The sequence below is a fragment of the Miniopterus schreibersii genome, assembly GCF_964146895.1.
Source record: "Miniopterus schreibersii genome assembly, chromosome: X".
Classification (NCBI taxonomy): Eukaryota; Metazoa; Chordata; class Mammalia; order Chiroptera; family Miniopteridae; genus Miniopterus; species Miniopterus schreibersii.
In genome coordinates, this window is record NC_138104.1 from 67,208,410 (window position 1) to 67,220,205 (window position 11,796).

The 11,796-nt window shown below is 38.8% G+C and overlaps 1 protein-coding gene across 2 annotated transcripts in view; it reads right to left on the reverse strand.

Annotated features, from left to right (window-relative positions):
* Positions 1–3,687, reverse strand: part of GABRA3 (gamma-aminobutyric acid type A receptor subunit alpha3) — a 422,854-nt gene extending 419,167 nt beyond the window's left edge. Inside the window, exon 1 of one of the 2 annotated variants that reach the window (XM_081125278.1) lies at positions 3,388–3,687. The gene's annotated coding sequence lies outside the window, so the exon portion shown is untranslated. The remainder of the gene's footprint in view (positions 1–3,387) is intronic. The other variant, XM_081125274.1, reaches the window with a different exon arrangement.
* Positions 3,688–11,796: the final 8,109 nt, after the last annotated feature.

An 11,796-nucleotide genomic window follows, 5' to 3' on the forward strand; every position in this document is an offset into this window, starting at 1 on the left:
ACTCTAACCTCTGCCTCAGTCTTCAAATTATCTTCTCTTTTGTGTCTCTACATGACCAAATCTCCCCATCTTTTCATTATAAAGACACCAGTCATTGGATTTAGGGCCCACCCTAAGTCCAGGATTATTTCATTTTGAGATATTTAACTAATTACTTCTGCAAAGACAACATACATCCAAATAAGATTCATCCTCAGGTTCTGGGTGAACATGATTTTTTTGGAGACACTATTCAACCCACTACAGTGAGTGGCCAACTTTTTTTCAAATGAACACACTAAATAAATAAACTTCCTAGGGTACCATAATTTTTTAAAAAAATACATTTTAATACAAATAAGTTAGATGAAAATACTCTCATAAAAACTTTTCTTTAAAGTATACAATTTTAGCTGTGTGAAAAATTAATAGCATTTTCATAAACATTCTCAGTTCACTGCAAACCATAGGAAAACAGTATGAAAACCACTTCTTATAGTGATGAAGTAGTTTCTATCCAACCAAAACTGCTGCAGATAACAATAATAAACTCTGGACAAAAATAAAACAACAATCTAAATGCATTGAAAAATAACCATAAGAAGGCAGGAATTGGAAAAAAGTTGACAACTAGAAGAAAGGAACAAATACTAGGTGAGTTCCCCCCCTTTTTAGGAATTTTTGCCTGAGGGCAGGCCCCAGGCCAAAGCAGTAACTAAAACTCTAGAAAAACAACACGCAAGTGTTTGAGCTGCTAAATGTTTAATAACTGGCTCTCCAGGAAAAATAAAAGCCTGATTCGGAGCTTTTCCCAATTTCCATAGTGTAAATACTTCCACCATGGCCAATTCTGTCAACATGAACTTGAGAAGAGTTGTGCACAGTTGGCTCTCACAAGCCAGTGCCATTTGGCTACCTAACACAGCTGTTCACAGTCCTAGTGGCTTTGAAGAACCAGCAGACAGAGTTCAGGATGACCACTGAAGATGGAATGTGAAAAGAGAAATCTAAGAATGGACAGAACTACAAAATGGGAAACCCTAATTCTGTGTATAAACTGCCCAAATCTTTGGTGGAACCATAAATAATGCATGTGGGGACAGTTTCCAAGAAGCCTAAATAAAGCTGAATGAATTAGAGATTTCAGTGCTGCCCACCATAAAGGAGAATTTAGATTTTCGGTTAAGCCATACTAACTGCCTTCTAAAACAAATAAACATAAGCAGTACTCCACAGAGAAATAAAGAATATAGAGATCCTACACTACTATATCACTCACAGAGTTCAGGATACACCCCAAGAAAAGTAGGGGGAAAAAAACCCAAAGAAACAACAAAATATTACCTGTATTCAAGAGAAAATGCAATCTGTGGAGACCAGCCATAAAATGGACCAGATGTAGAAACTAGCAGAAAAGGATTTGAAGTCATTTATCATAACAATACTAATGGACATAAAGGAAAATACACTCATTAAATGAACAAGTGGTAAATCATAGCAGAGATATGATTCTAGAACTGAAAACTAAAATATCTGAAGTAAAAATCACTGGGTGGGCTTAACAGTAGATTTGAAATGAAAGAAGGAGTAAATTAACTTGAATACCAATTAACAGATAGTATTCAATCTGAAGCACAGAGAGAGAAAGGATCATAAAAGATTAACAGACCCTCCGTGATCTTTTAGATAATACTAAAGTTCTAATGTATCTGTAATTTGAGTCCCCAAAGACAAAGAACAAAAGAGGAAGAAACAAATTTGAAAAATAATGCCCAAAATATTTCCAAATATAATGAAGTATATATTTACAGTTTCAAGAAGCTCAGTGAACCTCAAGTAGGATACCATATCCAGGTACACATCATAATAAAATTACTGAAAATAAAATACAAAGGGAAAACCTTGAAAGAAAAAAATAACATACTGAGGGGAAAAAATAAAATTGACTATTGACCTCTCGTCAGAAAAAAAGATACCTTTAAAGTGCTGAAATTTAAGAAAAAAATCTGTCAAGATTGAATTTTACATCCAGAAAGAGTATCCTTGTGAATAAAGGCAAAATAATAACAATTTTGGATAAGTAAATATTAAGCCAGTTTGTCGCCAGCATATTTACAGTTTCAGAAATCCTACAAAAAATTCTTAAGCACAAAAGGAAATACTACCACCTGGCTGGGTGTGGCTCAGCGATTGAGCATCGCCCTAGGATCTAGGCGATCAGGGTTCGATTCCCGGTCAGGGCATATGCCCGGGTTGTGGGCTCGATCAATGACCCTCATCATTGATGTTTCTATCTCTGTCTCTCCCTCTCCTTTCCTCTCTCTGAAATCAATAAAGATATATTTTAAAAAAAAAAAAAAAAAAAAGGAAATAATACCAAATGAAAAGCTTGAATTCAGGAAAGAATGAAGAACATCATATCGTAATATCTATATAAATATAAAGTAATATTTTCTCTTAATTTCTTTTATATATCTGTGAGTGTGTGTGAGTTTAAGGGAAAATAACTTTGTAATAAACAGGATATAATGTAGATAGAATAATACACATGACCACTAAAACACAAAAGAGGGGCAAGGATATGTAGAATGATACATTGACATGGCCCTTACATTTTCATTTTATATGAGGCAATACAATAATGACTCTAAGCAAACTTTGAAAAGTTAAGGATAGACTTCTGATTTCCAGTTCCCCATATAAGCGACTTGGAAGTCACTACTCCATCTTAACAAGTAAACTCCAAGCAAACTGAAAAACATAACTTTTAGATACATAAGAGTGCTAAAGACACAGGGCAAACTGCGGCCTCTAAGACAGGAGACACAGAGCCAAATACAGGGATTTACAACTTATCACAAAAGAGACTCACTAGCTGAAACTTCCAGGGGACCAGACACCAGGTAGGAAAACCTGAATTGTAATTGATAATTGCTGGAGGCTCAGTGTAGACAAGTATGAGGGTTAAAATTTCCAGGGGTACCCCACAATATTATGAGGTTTACGTCCAAAATCTTAACCAGGTCCTCACAATAAGTATTGGAGAAAAAAATCCCATCATGCTTCCTGTGGCAGGGGAGAGGCAAAGGAACCATTTTGAAATACACCAGATCACTGGTCATAACAAGGCCTGCCCACAGGAGAAAGTAGCTAATCAGAGCTTATCCTGCTAGTATAAAGCCTAACCCAACTCTAGTTAGTTCCAGTCTTTTGTGTGAGAGAAGGAAAATACCCAACTCCAGTTCACTCTAGCAATCCTACCCAATGGGGAGAGGATTAAAAAAAACTGAAAGAGGAGGGAAGATAGTGGCATTGTGAGAAACAGCAGAGCGCCCCTGCTCCCAGCCATGGACTCAATTGACTCCTAAAATCCTATGTAGCCAGCTTGAAAAAACCAGAGAAACATACCTGAGTGGATGGAGTGAGAGTCGGAAGCAATGAAGAAACATCATAGAGGCCAGTAAGAGAGGGGGTGCATAGGAAGGGGAAATCCCCCTGAAGCCTGTGCTGGGATCCAAGCCCAGAGGTTTGGAGGCTGCAAAGCTCCCTCCCCTCAGGAGTGCGGACGGCATCCGAAAAAAGGGAATCTCACACCCGAAGTGACGAGGGGAAGGAGCGCCCCTCGCACAGGGTAGAGGGACCCCATGAAAGCGGTGAGCCCACTAGGAGGGGACAGCGTCTTCCTAGGAAACAAAACCTCTAATGGCTGACGGCACATTCCTAGTGAAACAAAGCTTCTGGTGGCGGCTGCGACCTGCATCTGGTGCTAGAGGTGCCGACCATAGGAAAGGCTGTTCTAAAGTGTGTGGCACCTGAGTGGTAAGGGACCATAGGACTGCGCTGAGCAGCTGCACACGGGGACCCTCTGCCTCCCTGTGGGGCATTGTGTTGAGCCCCAGAAAGCACTGAATCTGCATGGTGTGGGGGAGGGGAGGAGCCCTCCCTCCCTGAGCTCCTGCAGGAGAGGCTGGGATCTGTGACTAGCCCTGAGGATGTCCTCCTGCCCTGAGCTCCCAGTGCTGAGAGGCTGGGATTGGTGACCAGCCCTGAAGGGCACCCTGGTGGCGCATGAAGCTGCCCCAGCTTTGCTGAGATTAGCAATGCGGGCAGCTGTGTGGAGCTGACTTTGGGTCCCCTCCTGCTGGGTGCCTTGGCGCTCGGGCAGCAGAACCCTGCAGGATGGACTCTCTGCCTATGTGTTTCTTTGTGCATTTCTGGGTTCTGATCCCTGAACTGACTCCCACATTCCTGGCAAGCACTGGGAAGACAAACCAGCAGAGGCTGGGATTGGGGTCTGCACAGTAGATCCATTGAGGGGCGGGCCTGGTGTGACTAGCCAACCAGAGCTAAGCAGGGAGGGGCAGAGCCCGCCTGCCTCTCCTGCAGACAGGAGCACTGCCCCCAACAGGAAAGGGGCTGGTCCAGCTGACTGAGGCCGCAGAAATGCCTGCAAGGCACAGTCTTGAAGGGGAGGGGAGAACAGCTCACAAGGCAATTATACAAGAATTAGACTCAAAGAGACTGTTGTTTGGGAACTGGAGGAAATGCTGAAAACCCCTGCAAGGGGCTGGGCAAGCAAAGGGCTCACCAAAATGTTTTTTAATTGAACCCACTGAGCCCAGGCTGCTGAAACGGCCCATACAGAAAAGACAACAGGCCGAAATCAATCTGAAACTGTAGCAGGCCAGTGCATGGGGAACTAGAATCAGAGGACAGGGTAGGGACTGAGGAGCTGGCTGTGGAGCAGAGACTAACTCCCGCAGAATGAGCACCTGACAGTGACACCTCTAAGGGGAGTGATACCCTGGGCTACACTAGCCATCCTGCACCCTAAAGATTCTACAGAAGACTCTGGAGTAAGACCAGGCAACTACAAGGTTGCAAAATAGTTGACAAGAGGAGGTGGTCCATGGAGAGCCTCAGATCAACCAACAACCTAAGCCAAACCTAGACAGCACCTCAGATTGGGTGATACTAAAGTACTTCCCAAGAGAACCGAAATCACCACACAAAGTAGTGAGCCTTAGACAACATAAGGTGTCCAGAAGAAACTCACCTGACTGTCTTTTTTTTCTTCTGTTTTTTTGTTTTGTTGGTTTTGGTTTCTTTTTGTTTTTTGTTTGTGTGTGTGTGTGTGTTTGTTTTTTTCTCTTTTTTCCTTAGGAAGAAGAGAAAGGGGAAAAATTTATTTGTTTATTTTTCTTTTTTAAATTTTATAATAATTTTTTTTAAAAAAATTTTTCCCTAAATTTTTTTCTCTATTTTATAAAAGAATTTTGTATTGCTTAGCTTGTTTTCAGTTTTGTTTTGGTTATTTGCTTTGTTTTCTTTTATCCTTGCTTCTAATATCAAGACTTTCTTGATATTCCCTGCTTAATGACTGGGTTCTCATTATAACCAAGTTTACTGCTTTCCTCTATAGTTTCCCCCAAATCTCTTACAAGACTCCCTCCATGCCTGGGCTTTATCTCTCTGTCTCCTCTCGATCCATTGGCATAAATTTTTTTTCTTTTTCTTTTTTCATTTTCTACTTTTCTCTTATTCTTTTGTTATCCTCCCTTCTGTCTTCCTGTCTTTTTATTCGATTGTTAGTTTCTCTTATTCCCTAAATTGTATTTTTGTTTTCTCATTTTCAACTATTATCCTATTCCTGTTGTCTCCCTTAATTTTTTTTGCTTTCTCTTCTTTCAGAATCTTTTCTCTACTTCTGTTATCTCCCAGTAGCTACTCTATTTTTTATATTTTAGTTTATTATTATTTTCTAAATTTTTACCACTATTAACAACAATATACATCTCTCACTCTTTAAGTGTTACTTTTATTTCTCTCTTTTTTAAGCATTTTGTGTGTGTGTGTGTGTGTGTGTGTGCTCTCCTTTCACTCTCCCAGTTCTATGTTCACGTGGGTGGTTTTCATTGTGACTGTCAAGATATTTTGTAAGATACCTCTTGTTTCCTGGAATTGTAGTTGTGTATTGTCCTGCCTTGCCAAAAGCAGTACAACAGCTGAGACACAGTAGGCCAACCTCAGAGGATGGTCCTCCCAAGGAATGAACAATGACAATCTAGACCACACCACAACAGGAGAACATAAAAAAAAAAAACACACACACACACACAAATGGGACACCCACAAGAAGAACACGCCCAGAGCAAAAGTTCAGAAGTATAAGGAAAACACACCTCTGGGCTCCACTGGACCCACAAGACAAAATCCCATCCCACAAGACTGGGAGACAGCAAATATATCTAATATACAGATACAAACACTAAGACATACAAAAATGGGGAGACAAAGAAACAACCCCCAAATTAATGAAAAGGAAAAATGGGAAGAAAAAAACATTGATGAGATGAAGTTAAGCAAGTTATCAGAAAAGGAGTTCAGAGTATGCATGATGAAAATGTTCAAGGAACTTAAGAAGGCACTAATGATAAGATCGAGGACCTTAGTGAAAACATGAAAAAAGAGATACATACCATAAACAAAACTCAAAAAGAGATAAAGGATGCTGTATCTGATATCAAGAATGTTCTGGAAGGAATTAAAAGCAGGCTCAATGAAGCAGAGGATAGAATAAGTGACTTATAAGACAAGGCAGAAAAAAAATCACACAATCAGAGAAGTAAAGAGAAAAAACTACTTTAAAAACATGGGGACAATCTAAAGGAGCTTTGCGACAAAATGAAGTGAAACAACATTAACATTATAGAAATGCCAGAGGGGGAGGAAAGACAGCAAGGGATAGAGAAGTTGGAGGAGGAGATAATGATAGAAAACTCCCCTAGGCTGGCCAAGGAAAAAGCCACACAAGTTCAGGAAGCACAGAGGGTTCCAGACAAGAGGGACCCAAAGAGACCCACTCCAAGACACATCATAATTAAATTGGCAAATGTCAAGGACAAAGAGAAACTATTAAGGGCTGCAAGAGAGAGGCAAGCAGTGACCTACAAGGGAACCCCCATAAGGCTGACAGCTGATTTCTCAACAGAGACTCTTCAGGCCAGAAGGGAGTGGCCTGAAGTTCACTAAGTAGTGAAAAGCAAGAACATGCAACCAAGGTTGCTTCATCCAGCAAGGCTGTCATTTAAAATTGAAGGTGAAATAAAAAGCTTCCCAGACAAAAATAGGCTAAAGGAGTTCAGTACCACTAAACAAGCATTGCAAGAAATGCTAAAAGGAATGCTTTAAGAAAAAGAAGACAGAGTGAGAGAAAGGTACATCAGCATAAAGGGGGGAAATGGCATGAAATAAGTTGATATCAATAGTAACTTTAAATGTAAACGGAATAAATAGTCCCATCAAAAGACAAAGGGTAGCTGAATGGATAAGAAAACAGGACCCAAATATATGCCGTCTACAAGAGACCCACATGAGAGCAAAAGACTCACATAGGTTAAAAGTGAAGGGATGGAGTAAAATATTCCATGCAAATAGAAAGGAAAAGAAAGCTGGAGTAGCAATTCTTATTTCTGACAAAACAGACTTCAAAATAAAGACCATAACAGGAGACAAAGATGGTCACTACATATTACTAAAGGGATAAATCCAACAGGAGGAAATAACCCTTATAAACATCTATGCACCCAATATAGGAGCACCTAAATATAAAAAAACTTGGGGAGACTCTAAAGGGGTGATTGACAGCAACACAGTCATAGTGGGGGACTTTAACACCTCACTGTCAGCATTGGACAGATCATCAAGACAAAAAAATCAGCAGGGAAATGTAGACCTTACATGAATCACTTGACCTAATGGATTTGATTGTCATTTACAGAACATTTCACCCCAAAGCAGCAGAATACACATTCTTCTCAAGTGCACATGGAACATTCTCAAAAATAGACCACATGTTAGGGCACAAGGCAAGTCTCTACAAATATAAGAAGATTGAAATCATATCAAGCATCTTCTCAGATCACAATGCCATGAAACTAGAAATCAACAACTATAAAAAAACTCAAAAATATTCAAACACATGCAGGCTAAATAGCATGTTATTAAACAATGAATGGGTTACCAATGAGATCAAGGAAGAAATAAAAAAACTTCATGGAAAGTAATAAAATGAACAGACAACAACTCAAAACCTATGAGACATGGCAAAAGCAGTCCTGAGAGGAAAATTCATAGCATTACAGGCCTATCTCAAGAAACAAGAAAAGATCTAATGAACCATCTAACACAACAACTAAAAGAAGTAGAATGAGAACAGCAAGAAAAGCCCAGAGGAAGTAGAAGGAAGGAAATAATGAAGATAAGAGGAGAAATTAATGACATAGAGACTAAAAAACAATACAAAAAATCAATGAAACCAAGAGCTGGTTCTTTGAAAAGATATATAAGATTGATGGATCTTTAGCCAGACTCACTAAGAAACAGAGAGAAAGGACCGAAATAAGTAAAATCAGAAAAGAAAAGGGCGATATAACAACTGACCCAACAGAAATACAGAGGATTGTAAGAAAATATTATGAGCAACTACATGCCAACAAATTGGAAAACATGGGGGAAATGGACAAATTCCTAGAAGCATACAACCTTCCAAGGCTGAATCAAGAAGAGGTAGAAAACCTGAATAGGCCGATAACAACTAATGAAATTGAAGGAGTAATCAAAAAACTCCCAGCAAACAAAAGTCCTGGACCAGATGGATTTACAGGAGAGTTTTACCAAACATTCAAAGAAGAATTAACACCTATTCTATTCAAACTACTTCAGAAAATTCAAGGAGAGAGAAAACTCCCAAACACTTTTTATGAGGCCAGCATCATCCTAATCCCAAAACCAGATAAAGATTCTACAAAGAAATAAAATTACAGGCCAATATCCCTGATGAACATAGATGCTAAACTCCTCACTAAAATACTAGCAAACTAGATCCAGCAATACATTAAAAAGATTATGCATCATGACCAAGTGGGATTTATTCTGGGGATACAAGGTTGGTACAACATCCACAAATTAATAAATGTGATACATCACATAAACAAAATGAAGGACAAAAATCATATGATCATATCAATAGACGCAGAAAAAGCATTTGACAAAATCCAGCGCCCATTTCTCATGAAAACTCTCAGCAAAGTAGGAATAGAGGAATCATACCTCAACTTAATAAAGGCCATATATGACAAACCTACAGCCAACATCATACTCAATGGGCAAAAACTAAAACCATTTCCATTAAAAACAGGAACAAGACAGGAATGTCCACTTTCACCACTCTTATTCAACATAGTACTGGAAGTCCTTGAGAGAGCCATCAGACAGGAAGAAAAAATAAAAGGTATCCAAGTTCGAAAGGAGGAAGTAAAACTGTCACTATTTGGAGATGACATGATATTGTACATAGAAAACTCTAAAGACTCCATCAAAGTATTTGATAAATAAATTTGTCAAGGTAGCTGGATACAATCCACATCCGGAATTCAATGGCATTCTTATACACCAACAATGAACTTTCAGAGAGAGAAATTAAAAAAGCAATCCCATTTACCATTGCAACTAAAAAAATAAGATACCTAGGAATAAACTTAACCAAGGATGTAAAAGACCTGTACTCGGAAAACTACGTGACACTGAAAAAAGAAATAGAGGAAGATTTAAACAAGTGGAAGAATATACCATGCTCATGGATTGGAGGAATTAATATCATTAAAATGTCCATACTACCCAAAGCAATTTATAAATTCAATGCAATTCCTATGAAAATACCAACAGCATATTTCACAGTCCTAGAACAAACATTTTGAAAATTTATATGGAACCAAAAAAGACCCCGAATAGCTGCAGCCATCTTGAGAAAAAAGAACAGACTGGGAGGGATCACATTCCCGGACTTCATACTGTGTTACAAAGCCATTGTAATAAAAACAGCCCTGTATTGGTAGAACAACAGACATATAGATCAATGCAACAGAACAGAGACCTCAGAAATAAACCCACACCATTATGGCCAGTTAATATTTGACAAAGGAGGCAAGAGTATCCAATGGAGTAAAGACAGTCTCTTCAATATGTGGTGCTGGGAAAATTGGACAGGTACATGCAAAAAAAATGAAACTAGACCACCAACTTTCACCATACACAAAAATAAACTCAAAATGGATAAAAGACTTAAATGTAAGTCACGAAACCATAAAAATCCTGGAAGAAAACATACGCAGTAAAGTCACAGGCATATCATGTAATGGAATTTTCACTGATACATCTCCTAGGGCAAGAGAAACAAAAGAAAAAATAAACATATGGGACTACATCAAACTCAAAAGCTTCTGCACAGCAAAATAAAACAGCCTCTAAATACAAAGGAACCCCACGGTTTGGGAATATATATTTGCCAAGGATGTATCTGTTAAGGGACTAATTTCCAAAGTGTACAAAGAACTCATATTACTCAGCAAGAGGAAGACAAACAACCCAATTAAGAAATGGGCAAAGGACTTGAAAACACACTTCTCCAAAGAGGACATACGGATGGCCAAGAGACACATGAGAAAATCCTCAACATCCCTAATCATCAGAGAGATGCAACTTAAAGCCACAATGAGGTATCACTTCACACCTGTCAGAATGGCTGCCATCAACAAATCAACAACGGACATGTGGAGAAAGGGGAACCCTAGTACACTGCTGGTGGGAATGCAGACTGGTGCAGCCACTGCAGAAAAAATTTTTTGAGCTTCCTCAAAAAATTCGAAATGGAGCTTCCTTTTGACCCAGTGATTCCACTCCTAAGAATGTATCCTAAGAACCCTGAAACATTAATCAGAAAGAATGTATGTACCCCAATATTCATAGCAGCACAGTTTATAATAGCTAAGATCTGGCAATAGCCCAAGTGTCCATCAGTAGATGAGTGGATAAAAAAAGCTGTGGGACATTTACTCCATAGAATACTATGCTGCTGTAAAAAAGAAGAATCTTGTACCCTTTGGGACAGTATGCATGGACCTGGAGAATATTATGCTAAGTGAAACAAGCCAGGCAGCGAAAGACAAATATCACATGATCTCGCTTATACTTGGAATCTAAAGAACTTAATAAACTGATGAACAGAATAGATTCAATGACATGGAAGCATAGATGAGACTGATGAATGTCCGAGGGATGGAGGAGGGCAGGTGGGTGGAGGGGGAGAGAGTAACCAAAGAATTTATACGCATATATGCACAACACAAAAACACAGACAATGGTGGGGAGAGGGACTGGGAAGAGGGATGGGATGGGGTAGAATGGGTCATTGGGGAGAAAAAGGGACATCTGTAATATTTTAAACAAAAATAAAATTTAAAAAATAAAATAATAAAATAATACAATAAAATAATAAAATAAATTATAAAATAAAATAAAATAAATAATAAAATAATAAAATAAAATAAAAGTCCCACAGATATTTTATCTACTCATCTATGGGTATTTGGGCTGTTTCCAGAACTTAGCTATTGTAAATTGTGCTGCTATGTACAGAGGGGCGCATATATTCTTTCTGATTGGTGTTTTGGATTTCTTAGGATATATTCCTAGAAGTGGGATCACTGAATCAAAAGGCAGTTCCATTTTTAATTTGTTGGGGAAACTCCATTCTGTTTTCCACAGTGGCTGCACCAGTCTGCATTCCCAACACCAGTTTACCAGGGTTCTTCTTTCTTCACATCTTCAGCACTTGTCATTTGTTAATTTGTGGAAGGTAACCGTTCTGACAGGTGTGAAGTGATATTTCATTGTGGTTTTAATTTACATTTATGATGATTAGAGACTTTGAGAATTTTTTCATATGTCAATTGGCCATCTGTATGTCCTCTTTGGAGA